The sequence below is a fragment of the Gorilla gorilla genome, chromosome 5 (assembly GCF_029281585.2).
Source record: "Gorilla gorilla gorilla isolate KB3781 chromosome 5, NHGRI_mGorGor1-v2.1_pri, whole genome shotgun sequence".
In the NCBI taxonomy this organism is placed as follows: Eukaryota; Metazoa; Chordata; class Mammalia; order Primates; family Hominidae; genus Gorilla; species Gorilla gorilla.
Window position 1 is genome coordinate 109334464 of NC_073229.2, and position 13074 is coordinate 109347537.

Here is a 13074-nt window from a genome sequence, read left to right on the forward strand (position 1 = left end):
TTTGGGAGGCCAAGGCAGGAGGATGTCTTGAGGCCAGGAGTTCAAGATCAGCCTTGGCAACATAAAAAGACTCCATGTCTACAAAAAATAAAAAATATATATAAATTAGCCATTCATGGTGGCACATGCCTATAATCCTAGCTACTCAGGAGACTGAGACAGGAAGATCACTTAAACCTAGAGGTTTGAGGCTACAGTGAACTATGATTGAGCCACTGCACTCCAGCCTGGGTGACAGAGTGAGGCCTCCATCTTTAAAAATAAATAAATAAAAATGTGGAATTAACAAAGCAGATGCATGATAGATAGTTGACCTGGGAAAGGTCTAAGGCAGATAGAAAATCTCTGACTTCATACAATTTATAGTGTAGAACACCCTGAAGTCTCAAGAATTGAAGATATCAGATATTTCTAGAAGGGACATAAGGGGTAAGAGACACAAACTGGAGAACTGGCTGAATGTCTTTTCAGAACATGATTAACACCCTTCTCCTTCCTCATGTCAGCCATAGACTGGAGCTTTATTTTCTGAAGAAGGTAAAACAGGAGTTTCTGCACCAGGAACACCAGATACAATTAAGAGCAGGTAATGCTGAAAACAAACAGGGAGATTAAGAAAAACCTTATATACTGATGGCTGAAACTCCCAACTCTCTGTCCCTATTTGGCTCTCATGATACTGGCAGCCAGGTATATAAACTCTAGACTGAAGACTGATACACACTTCCCTGGGAAATGAAACCATCTCAAGAGAAATGACTTCAAGATACTAATATCAGGGTTTCCCAAGCAAACAATCCAGATAGTCACTCTGCAGTAGAACCTTCAACAAGATCCCTCAAAACTTAAAGTTTCCAATGAGGCTTTCAGGGCCCCACTCTTATATATGACTAGGTAGACCGATCAGCCAACAACTGGAGAACACCTCTAGCTTTAGGGCTCAAAACAAACATACAGGATAAAAGCAACTAGGAGGAAATAAACACTTGGTACAGGTAAGGAAAAATACCATAACCATTATCATCAAAAAGATAAGAAATTGCAACTGTAAAACAAAAACAAGGACTTATTATTTTTAATTTAAAAAGAAACATTCAGAGAATAAGAAAAGAGCTCTTGGAAATTAACAGTATAGTGGTATAAATTAAAAACTCAATAAAAGGCTTGGTAGGAAAATTTGATAAAAATATCTCACAAAGTATATCAAAAAAATAAAAAGATGGAAAATAGCAACTAAAAGATAAAACAATTTGAAGGCTTTCCTAGGAAATCCTACATCCAAGTAATAGCAGTTTCAGGAGAAAACAGGAGTGAAATCATTGAAGAAAGTTTTCCAGAACAGAAAGACAGGAGTTTCCACATTCCAAGTGCCCATCACAATGGATGAAAAAGTCTACTAAGACACATCATAAAATATCAGAACCCTGTGATAAATGGGAATAGCTGATAAACTTCCAGTTAATACAGGTTTCCTACAAAAGATAAAGAAAGGAATTCTATCAGAATTCTATGTTACATCACTAGCAACTTGAAGGCATTTGAGCAATGCCTTCAAAATCTGAGAAAAAAGTATTTCCAACCTAAAATTCTATACCCCGTCAAATAGAATCAGGTATGAGAGTAAATAACAGCTTTGGACATGCAAAGTGTCAGCATACTTACCTACCATGTACCCTTTCTCAGGAAAACTTCCTAAAGAGAGAAATTATAAATAAATTATGGTATATTTCTATAGAGAAATATTATATGTGAATGAAAGTGAACAAATTTTAGCTATAAGCAACAGCATGGAAGAATCAAAGGAACATGATATGGCTAGAAAATGCAAGTCACAGTACAAAATTGCAGTTATGTTTGCTTCACTGTGGTAATCATTTCACTGTCTATATGTATCTCAAAACGTCATGTTGTACATCTTAAATGTATAACATTTTATAAAAATAAAGAAAATAAAATTAAAACCAAGAAACAGAAGAATATATACAATATGATTCCTTTATATAACATTCTAGAATAAGAAAAAATAAATATATTGTTCAGGAACACAGAATGTGGCTAAACTATAAGGAAAAGCAAAGACTGAAAAACTCACAGTTTAAATCATGTTCACCATGGACGTGGAAGGGAAAGCAATAAGATGAGAAAGCAGCATACAGAAAACTTCAAAGGGAAGAGCAATGTGCTTATATATAAACTGGGTAGACAAGTGCTCCTATTTCAGCTCAGATAAACACATACAACTCTCCTGAATTCTTATAGTGCAACCTGCCAATGCTCTCTTCTTTTCATAGAACAAGAGTAGAGGGCTTGGGTGGACAAAGAATTATGGCAAAGTTAAGTATATGTAGGAGGTTTTCTTCTGTTAGGGCAAACATGTAATCTTCATGACACCTGGCACAAGTGGTTCAGTGTTGAAGCTGTAATGCATTCAAGAAACAGTTCAATAGCCAAAAATAATTTAAAAGGAATTCCACATTTCATTGTATTCCTAGAAAACCATAAGAAGGATCCCAATTCATAGTCCTCAATAACACTCACTAAATCTCCATGTCTCTCAGGTCTTCTTCCTGTAGCCACTCCCACACAAACTGTTGGGTAACAATGAGACTTCTTTTGTCAGATTGGGGCTAGTCTGCTCAAAAAATACAATGTTATCAATTTTTTTCCCATCATAAATTAATACAGAGATTGTATGCAATGTGACAACAACATTTAAGGTGTTAAGAAACACAGGTATGAAATTAGTCATGGGTGTCCTTATTTAATCTCATCTTCTCATTTCTAATTTAACAACTTGAGAGAATTAGAGAAAGACAAAGGTTAAGACATCGAGGCCCACTCTTAACTAACGGTATGAAATAATACATTTAGGGAGAATTTATGGTAAGAAGAAAGTACATAAGAATAACAGATATGTTTTTGTTTTTTTGGTTTTGTTTTGAGACGGAGACTCACTTTGTCTCTCAGGCCGGAGTGCAGTGGCGCGATCTCTGCTCACTGCAACCTCCGCCTCCCGGGTTCAAGCAATTCTCCTGCCTCAGACTCCCAAGTATCTGGGACTACAGGCGCCCATCACCACGCCCGGCTAATTTTTTATTTTTTTATTTATTTAATTAATCTATTTATTTTTATTATTTTTTGTATGTTTTAGTAGAGACGGGTTTTCACCGTGTTAGCCAGGATCGTCTAGATCTCCTGACCTCGTGATCCGCCCCCCTCGGCCTCCCAAAGTGCTGGGATTACAGGCGTGAGCCACTGCGCCCGGCCGAGTAACAGATATGTTTTAAGTGAGAATAAAAAATTTAGACCCACAACTCAGTAAGAGATGTGCACTTTTTAATGCCAAATTATAACCAAGAAACTGTTTTATTCCAAATGAGTGCACTGCAATTTCTTCAGCCAACACATTGGTATTCTTGTCTTCCTCATAGTGAAAAAAGAAGTGCCTGATTACAATTCACTCTCCAAAATTTTACAGCTAGAACTTGAAGAAAACAGAGTTTCTGCCAAAATAGCTTCCTGCCCAGGTGCTGAACCAATTAACTTTTAAGCAATCTGGCAGTAAAACCAGTAATGGTGAGTTTTCTGAAGTGCTATATGTAAGGAGACAGCTTGGGAAAATAAATATGAAAATTTGTTTTCATAAAAAGAAGTGCTTAAAATCCTGAGAGACTGTTTGAATTCCTTGCTGAAATATATGTGACACTGCAAATTCCCAAACGATCAGATAAAGTTCTATGCGGTCAACACTGATGCTTTTTCTCAAATGTAGAAAAAACTATTTTATTATAATGTGCAATTTGTCCATCAAAAGTCCAGTGAATAGATTCATTTTTGAGAGAAAAGTTATTTAAATGTAATGTTGGCTGTTAAAATATATCATCCAGAGCAAATAGACTTTTTGGAGAAAATGTTACAATCAATTTTCTTAGATTAGAGGTCTTTTGTAAATGTAAAAGTTCTACAAAATGTGAAAATATGAATTTTCTAATCATATCATATAATGATAATTTATTTAAAGAAATTCATTTTTCAAGAATATTGTTCAGTTGAAGAAAATTAAATAAGGAGTTGTTATGGACAAGTTTTGTTTGTTTGAAGATGGGGAGCAAAGAAATTCACAGCTTGGAAGGAAATACTAATGTGTAAGTGGTTTTCTCTCAGTGGTAGGGTTATGGGAGATATTTTATCTTCTTTTTTTGTACTTTTCAAACATTATAGAATCAAGAAATGATGGGCATAGTTGCATTCAAAAATAACAGACATAAGGAAATTTTCACAATATACTTTAAGGGGAAAAAAGCAGGGCACAAAATTGAATCTACAGCATAATCTCAACTTGGTAAAAAAGAAAAATCAGATGCAAGCACATAAAGCTGGAAGACAATAGTCAGCTAAGATAGTGTTATCTCTGCATGATGGGATTCACAGGGCTATTTTCTTCTTTGAACATTTCTGCAATCTCCAAATTGTTTTATGGGCATTTTGTTTTGTTTTGTTTTGTTTTGTTTTGAGAAACTGTCTCACTCTGTCACCCAGGCTGGAGTGCAGTGACATAATCATAGCTCACTGTAGCTTCAAACTGGCATATTGTATTTTTATAAAGAAAAAACAGGCCAGGTGTGGTGGCTCACACCTGTAATCCCAGCACTTTGGGAGGCTGAGGCAGGCGGATCACAAGGTCAAGAGATTGAGACCATCCTGGCCAACATGGTGAAACCCCATCTCTACTAAAAATACAAAAAATTAGCTGGGCATGGTGGTGTGTGCCTATAGTCCCAGCTACTCGGGAGGCTGAGGCAGGAGAACCGCTGGGAGGCGGAGGCTGCAGTGAGCCAAGATCGCGCCACTGTGCTCCAGCCTGGCAACAGAGCGAGACTCCATCTCAAAAAAAAAAAAAAAGAAAGAAAAAGCATGTTTACATTTATTGTCATTGCCAACTGGAGGTCAAGTGGAAGTTAAAAAAAATCACCTCAAATTATAAATCAATAGAAAATATTAATATATCCAAATTCAAATTTATAAAATGTTCAGCCTTATGTCCATTAAGTTAGGTAAAGTTAACTCTCATATAACATTGAAAAAGACTTTAATAAATATTGCTGATAATCAAATCTTAGTATAAGAAATCATGTATTATTACATTTCCAATATCAAACTTAGGATTTCAGTTTCTAAATGTAAACAAAATATCTCTAAGATTACAAATACACACAAATGTAGAAAACAGGCCTATGCATATGCATATATACACACACATGAGGATATGTGAAATTCAGTGGTGGTGGGATTTCCAGTAAACTATACTTTTTTATTTATAACTTTCTAGACTGTTTAATTTTCTATATTAAATACTGCTCTAGTCCCCATGAGATTGGGAATGCCTCGCCTCTCCTTAATTAGTTTGTTTACAATAAAATAGAAATTGCAGGATACCAAGAGAAAAATATAAATATATATATCATCCAACTATCTGTATCAAAATAAACATTGCAGTTACAGCTTTCATTTATAGAATGACAAAGTAAGAAACTTGCAGTCAACTCATAGCATTTTTGTAAGTCAGCTACAAAATATAACGTAACACTGTATTATTTTAATAACTTCACAATGACATCACATTTACAGGAAAAAAAGTCATTGTGAAACATGATGGTATGAAGCATATGATTCTAGAATCAAGTTTCAAGTCTGCAAAAATGAAGCATCCAGATCTGCCAGTCTTAGGAAACATTGCAAAAACATCTTTCCCTCTGGACAAAGCCCGGGTTTGGTAGACAGGAAGATAAAATTGCTATTACTTTGGAAAACTCAGGTACTGAATAAGAGTCTAGATTGGTTGTTTCTTCCTTAGTAGGTGTTTAACGATAAATAGGGGATATTTAAGGCCCCAGGTAACACACTAACCTGGGAATTGGAAAGTCAACTGGTTTTGTGGGCTTTGCTGGTAATTGGCTTCATAGCCTAAAGTAGCTACTTGCTCTGTTTAGGCATTGTGGCATCTATAATAAGGTGTTAAAAATCCATGTCTTTTTTCCCAGGGGACTCTAAAGATAGGTTTTGTCATTTACTGTGCTTGGTTCTTATTGGACAGAAAGTACAATGAAAATGTCGTTCCAATAAACATTTAAAGTCCAAAAGAAAAAAGTCTGATGAATGATTAAGCAAAAAGAAAAATATCTGGAAACTTATGAGTCATCTCCCACTCTAATGTTGACATCTTCAAGGGAATAAAAACAGTAGTATAAAAATCAGTAAGGGAAGCGATGTTTGCAAATAGTTGCTTTAATGGAAGAATTAAAATGACAGGCTTGTGGGATAGCAGGCAGCAAGGCAGCAGAAGGCTTGAAGAAGAGAAAACCAGAAAAGACACAAGGGAAGAGGATTTCTTTATGTGTGAGTGGCCACTAATCAACTCCATTCACAAAACATTTATGCAGCACTTCCTCAGGCTTGGGCTCTGTATTAGGGCTGGCTAAGACCCAGTTCCTGCTTTGAGAAGCTAAAAATGAGAGAGAGAACAACATTCAGGAAAACAAGTTGCCCTAAAGTTTTTGATAAGTGATATTACAGAGATGGTTTAAAAAAAAAAGCCACAGGATTTTTTTAGAGGGGATCATGGTGGACAGGAGGCAGGACTAGATTGCAGCTCTGGACAGAGCAGCATATGGAGGCTTGCACTGTGAATTTTAGCTCCAGATTGACTGCAAGAATCCACAGACCCTCTGAAGGAAGCAGACTGCTCCTGCAGGACCTGGGAGACATTCCAAATACTGTGAGTGCCCCATCTGCAGAAGTGGGAAAGGGAGACCCTCCTCTCCTGACCACACACCCACACTGGAGAAGCTGAAGGTCTTTTTGTGGGAGAAGTTCCCAACTTTACCTGGACCTGAGTCAAGTTAGAGAGCCGAGCAAAATACAGGAGTAGAGGAAGCAGCAGAAAGGCCCTAGGAGCTTGCTGGGTCCCCAAGGAGCCCGTTCCTGCCTGGTACCACATGGATCTACCGGGAGGGTGGCCAGAGAAGCAGGGAGTAAAACTTCACAGGGAGAAGGAATTCTCTAGCTGAACTTTGTAACAATTTTAACCAGGTGAGAAGCCTCCTGGCCAGAACTCTGAGAGGGCATGAATCAGGCATGCAGACTTTACAGGCAGGGGAAGAACTAAAGCACTTTTCTCTTGCATCTGGGAGGTGGACAGCCTCGGACACGTTTTCAAGCCCATCTCACCCTCCACCTGGAAACAGACTTGGGGCTGTTGGGGAAAGCACGGTGGGAGTGACACCAGCCCTTCAGTTTGTGAGGGAGCTGGGTGAGGCCTGTGACTGTCGGCTTTCCGCCACTTTCCTGACAACCTACATGAATCAGCAGAGGCAGCCATAATCCTCCTAAGTACACAACTCCAGTGACCTGGGAATCTCACCACCATCCCCCACAGCAGCCACAGCAAGACCCATCCAAGGAGAGTCTGAGCTCAAACATGCCTAGCCCTGCCCCCACTTGACGGTCCTTCCCTATTCACCCCTATAGTGGAAGACAAAAGGCATATAATCTTGACAGTTCTAGGGTCCCACCCACTGCCGGTCCCTCTCCACATTGCTACAGCTGATGCCTTCTGGAAATCACCACCTCCTGGCAGGAGTCCAACCAGCACAAAAATAGAGCATTAAACCACCAAAGCTAAGAACCCTCACAGAGTCCATTGCACCTTCCACCACCTCCACTGGAACAGGGACTGGTATCCATGGCTGAGAGACCCATGGATGGTTCATATCACAGGACTCTGTGCAGACAACCCCCAGTGCCAGCCCAGAGCTGGGTAGAGTCACTGGGGGCTAAACCTGGAAGAGAGACAACAATCATTGCAGTTGGGCTTACCGGAAGCTACGTCCATAGGAAAAGGGGGAGAGTACTACATCAAGGGAACACACCATGGGACAAAAGAATCTGAACAATAGCCTTGAGCCTGCCCAAATGAGAAGGAACCAGAAAACTAACGCTGGTAATATGATAAAACAAGGCATTTCAACATACCCCCCCCAAATCACACTAGTTCACTAAGAAGAAATCACTTATTTACCTGAAAAAGAATTTAGCAGGCTAGGTATTCAGGCTAGGTAATTAGGGAGTGAACAGAGAAAGGCGAAGCCCAATGCAACAAAATCCAAAAAACTATACACAATGTGAAGGGAGAATTATTCATGGAAATAGCTTAAAGAAAAAAAACAATAAAAAATTCAGGAAACTTTGGACACACCTTTAGAAATGCAAAATGCTCTGGAAAGTCTCAGCAATATAATTGAACAAGTTGAAGAAAGAAATTCAGAGCTCGAACACAAAGTCTTTGAATTAACCCAATTCAACAAAGATAAAGAAAAAAAATAAAAAAAAATATGAACAAAGCCTCCAAGAAGTCTGGGATTATGTTAAATGACCAAACCTAAGAATAATCAGTGTATCTTAGAAAGAAGAAAATTCTAAAAGCCTGGAAATCATATTTGGGGGAATAATCAATGAAAACTTCCCCAGCCAGCTTTGTGAGAGAACTAAACACCCAAATACAAGAAGCACAAAGAACACCTGGGAAATTTATCACAAAAAAATCTTCACCTAGGCACACTGTCATCAGGTTATCAAAAGTTAAGACAAAGGAAAGAATCTTATGAGCTGTAAGACAGAAGCATCAGGCAACCTATAAAGGAAAACCTATCAGATTAACAGCAGATTTCTCAGCAGAAACCCTACAAGCTAGAAGGGATTGGGGATCTATCTTCAGACTCCTCAAACAAAACAATTATCAGCCAAGAATTTTGTATCCAGTGAAACTAAGCATCATATATGAAGGAAAGATACACTCATTTTCAGACAGACAAATGCTGAGAGAATTCGCCATTACCAAGCCACCACTATGAGAACTGCTAAAAGGAGCTCTAAATCTTGAAACAAATCCTGGAAACACATCAAAATAGAACCTCCTTAAAACATAAATCACACAGGACCTATAAAACAAAACACAAGGTAAAAAGCAAAAACAAAAAACAAAACCAAAAAAGTATATAGGCAACAAAGAGCATGATGAAAGCAACAGTACCTCACATTTCAATACTAACAATAAATGTAAATGGACTAAATGCTCCACTTAAAATATACAGAACTGCAGAGTGGATCTGAACTCACCAGCCATCTGCTGCCTTCAGGAGACTCACCTAACACGTAAGAACTCACATAAACTTAAAGTAAAGGGTATATATGTATGATGGAACACTATGCAGCCATAAAAAGGGATGAATTAACAGCATTTGCAGTTCTGCCTGAGATTGGAGACTATTATTCTAAGTGAAGTAACTCAGGAATGGAAAACCAAACATCATATGTTCTCACTGATAGGTGGGAGCTAAGCTATGAGGATGCAAAGGCATAAGAATGATACAATGGACTTTGGGGACTTGAGAAGAAGAGTGGGAGGGGAGCAAGGGACAAAAGACTACAAATATGGTGCAATGTATACTGCTCAGGTGATGGGTGCACCAAAATCTCACAAATTACCACTAAAGAACTTACTCATGTAACTAAATACCATCTGCACCCCAATAACTTATGGAAAATTTTTAAAATGCCAAGGGAGCAAAGAGAAAAAATTAATAATCTATTTTCAGTGGTTAGTAGAGGTCATGAGACTAAATTATGAATAGTCAAACCTACAATTTTGTTAGAACCAGAAGATTAAGTTTCAAACTCATCATTATTTTCATATTTCTCATATTTTCTACATAATGCAGAAAGCTTCCATAGACTCTAAGCTTGAGCTTCAGGTGATGCAAATTAATTCCTTCGGTCTACCTGGCTAGCTATCAAAGAAGATTCTGCCTTTTCATTAGTTCATTACTCCTACTTTAGAAGCTGCTAATGAATTCATTTTTTTAATGAACCTGAAGATATTGAACACATACAAGAAAACCTTCAATATTAATGCCAGCCCATTTGGTTTTTCATTCATAAGAAGGAGAAAATGGGGGCTGAACTCCCCCTTTTAATAACAGCATCAATCCCACTCATGAGCGCTCAACCACCTCTAATGTCCCACGTCTTAATATTGTTACAATGGTAATTAGATTTTGACATGAGTTTTGGAGGGAACAAACATTCAAACCATAGCAGACAGAAAGCAGAATCAGGAACGTGATCTAGAAGTGACTTTTCTTTGTACTTTCTCCAAGGTTCCCTTGCAATGCTAAGATACGTACACATAGTAAAGACTGTCACACACTCTTGGAATATTTGGGAAAATAAATAATCTTAGAATTCTCTGCCTTTTCTGCCTCACTTGGGCATCAGTCTGCCTCAACATGCTGTAGCCCACACTTTCTTCAATTTCCCACTTACCTGCTTTCCAGAGGTGTCTACTCTCAGTGTGATGCGTAACTCCAACATGCTAGGGTAAGATGGGGGTGGGAGCAAAATCAAAGGGGTGAGAAAGAGGAATGAAAGGTGGCATATGATGCACAATAGAAATTGTTTCTTCTGGGTAACTACATGGGCTTAAGTTTGTAGATATAATGTTGATTATTATGAATAACAAAGAAAAATAAAAATACTTGCTTCATCTTTGCTGCATTTTGGACATATTTTAGGCATTGATGCCTCAGCTTATAATGTAAAATGAATTTATAGACAATTTTTATAAAATGATACAAATTTTATTTTTTGTCTACAAAGATGAAATTTTTTCAAGGGAATAACCTTGGCATGTCCCAGGCTCAGATTGAATTTCCAAGTGGACTATCAGTAAGTCAACAACTTCCTGAGCATGTGCTGTGTATAGAGATGGGCCTGTACCAGCAATATTTATGAAATTAAAAGAAATAGATAAAGAGCTTGGGACCAAATAAAAAAGCAGATCAAAAGCAAATTTGCAGCATCTACAAAAGTAAAAATGAGCAAAACTTAAATGTATATATGATCAACATATTTGTTCATCTTTTATTATTTTCCACACATATACACATAACAGTCTCAGTTACACATAGAAATAAGTAAGAATTATAATGGGGGGGGAGTAGTAATTCAAGTGGCCTCTAAGCATCTTCTTACCTAGTAATTCTCCCTTACCTCTGACATAAGAATCTAATAGAATAATTCACTATTTAAATACTATGCATTGGCTAAGATCATACTTTTCTAATGAAATGGCATATACTAAATGCTCAATAAATGTGAGATTCTCTACCACCAGTATTTGTTGTAGATTCTTTCTGTTTTACTTGATATTACTGGATAGTATCCAGAATGCTTGGAATGTTGACACCACTCCTACATTCTAGACATGAAAAACAAAGGATCTCTGTTTCCAAGGATAGACACCATGGATAGAATTTTTTTCTTCCATGGAACAATAATCATTTTAGTACAGAAAAATAGTCTTCGGCCAGAGTTACAAATGAATCCTGACCTAAATTTATTGGATTGAGAAATGAGCCTTCCTGGTTATTTTGCCCATGAAGAGAAAAACAATCAAAACAAAATAAGATGAAACTACTTGGTGGAGGCAAGACTTCTGGAATAGCAGAGTCGGGACCTCCATAAATCCATTCTTCTATGAAAGTCATGAAAATACTGGCAAAAGTATCAAAACCAACTTTTTTGATCTCTGGAAAGTGATCAAAGGCTTACAACATCTGAAGAACTGAAAAACTGCTGAAGTTGATAAGAAGACCAGGGACAATAAAGTTTTTACTTAGGTTACTCCCATCTACCCCCTCCTCAGTTCCATGGCAGGCCTTGAAATCCACAAGCCTAACAGTCACCAGAGAGGCAGACAGGGTTTGGAGCTCCTGAAAAAATCCTACTGCCAAACCACGGTTACTTTTTGACCTGACTCACAGTTCCCTAAAGTAGCCTCATCCACAGGGTATTGTCTATTTGATCAGACTCAGAGCTCAGCTCACAGGAAAAGCTTTGACCCCAGGGCACTGAGGAAACTAATCAGCTTCAATTTTTTAAACTTCCATTTGGCAAAGGATGTTTTACCAGCTGGAGCAAATAAAAGCCTGGAAAAATATATATATGGAAGATCTAGAGAAAAAGGTTTCTATAGATGGCTTTGAAAAGTTCTGACATATTCCTAGGGATCTAGAAGACCATGCACATGTGCAGACCATGCTTATGTCCAAAGAAATAACAGAGGCAGGAAACAGAGACATTCTAGGCAGAAAATATTGGGGTCCCTGGCAAGGGGCCCACCGTCAAGCCTGGAACCGCAGCCTGAAGTGAGAACTTTACATCTCCATTTTTCCTGCCAGAATGTTGCCTTTTCCAAAACCACCTCTAGCCTGACCCACCCGCATCCTGTACTCATAAAAACAGCAGGCTCCACTGATAGACAGCAGAGAAGGGGAGAAGAGAATAACAGCTGAATGTCAGAGAGAAGCAGTTTGGCTTCAGAGGGATGGCTTGACGGCAGGAATTTGGAGAAAAGTCCAGCGGGAGACAGCCAGACTTCAGGGGAAGAATACCTTCCTGCTCTATCCCCTTTCCAGCTCCCCTTCCTGCTGAAAGTTACTTCTGTTGGCAATAAAATCCCCTGCATTCACTATCCTTCAATTAGTTCGTGTGACCTGATTTTCCTGAACACTGAACAAGAGCTTGGGTGCCACAGGTGCAGATGCTAAAGAATGTCACACAAGACCCTCTGCCCTCACTGGTAGAGAGCAACCACCTCATATAAAAAGTCAGAGGGCTCACTGAGCTGTTTAACATTAACGCCATCCACAGATGGCAAAGCTAAAAGAGCACTGTAACATATGCCCTCTGGGGCTTCAGAAGTCGTGGGTACTCCCCCCTAGACGCTGCCATGGGGCCTGCACAGAGTTTTGCTTCTGCCAGCATCCAGAAGCATTCATCCCAGCTTCTGTACCTGCTCACTTGTGTGCTCCCCCTCCCACGAGGGATTGAGAGCTGTGGGCTGAGTGAGCGAAGCACCCCTGTTATGAGGCCCGTGAAGGGATCAGGGAAAATTTCCTGTTTCAGAAAGACCAGAAAGGGCTCCCATCACTCACTCTAACAGGAAGTAAAGGCTAA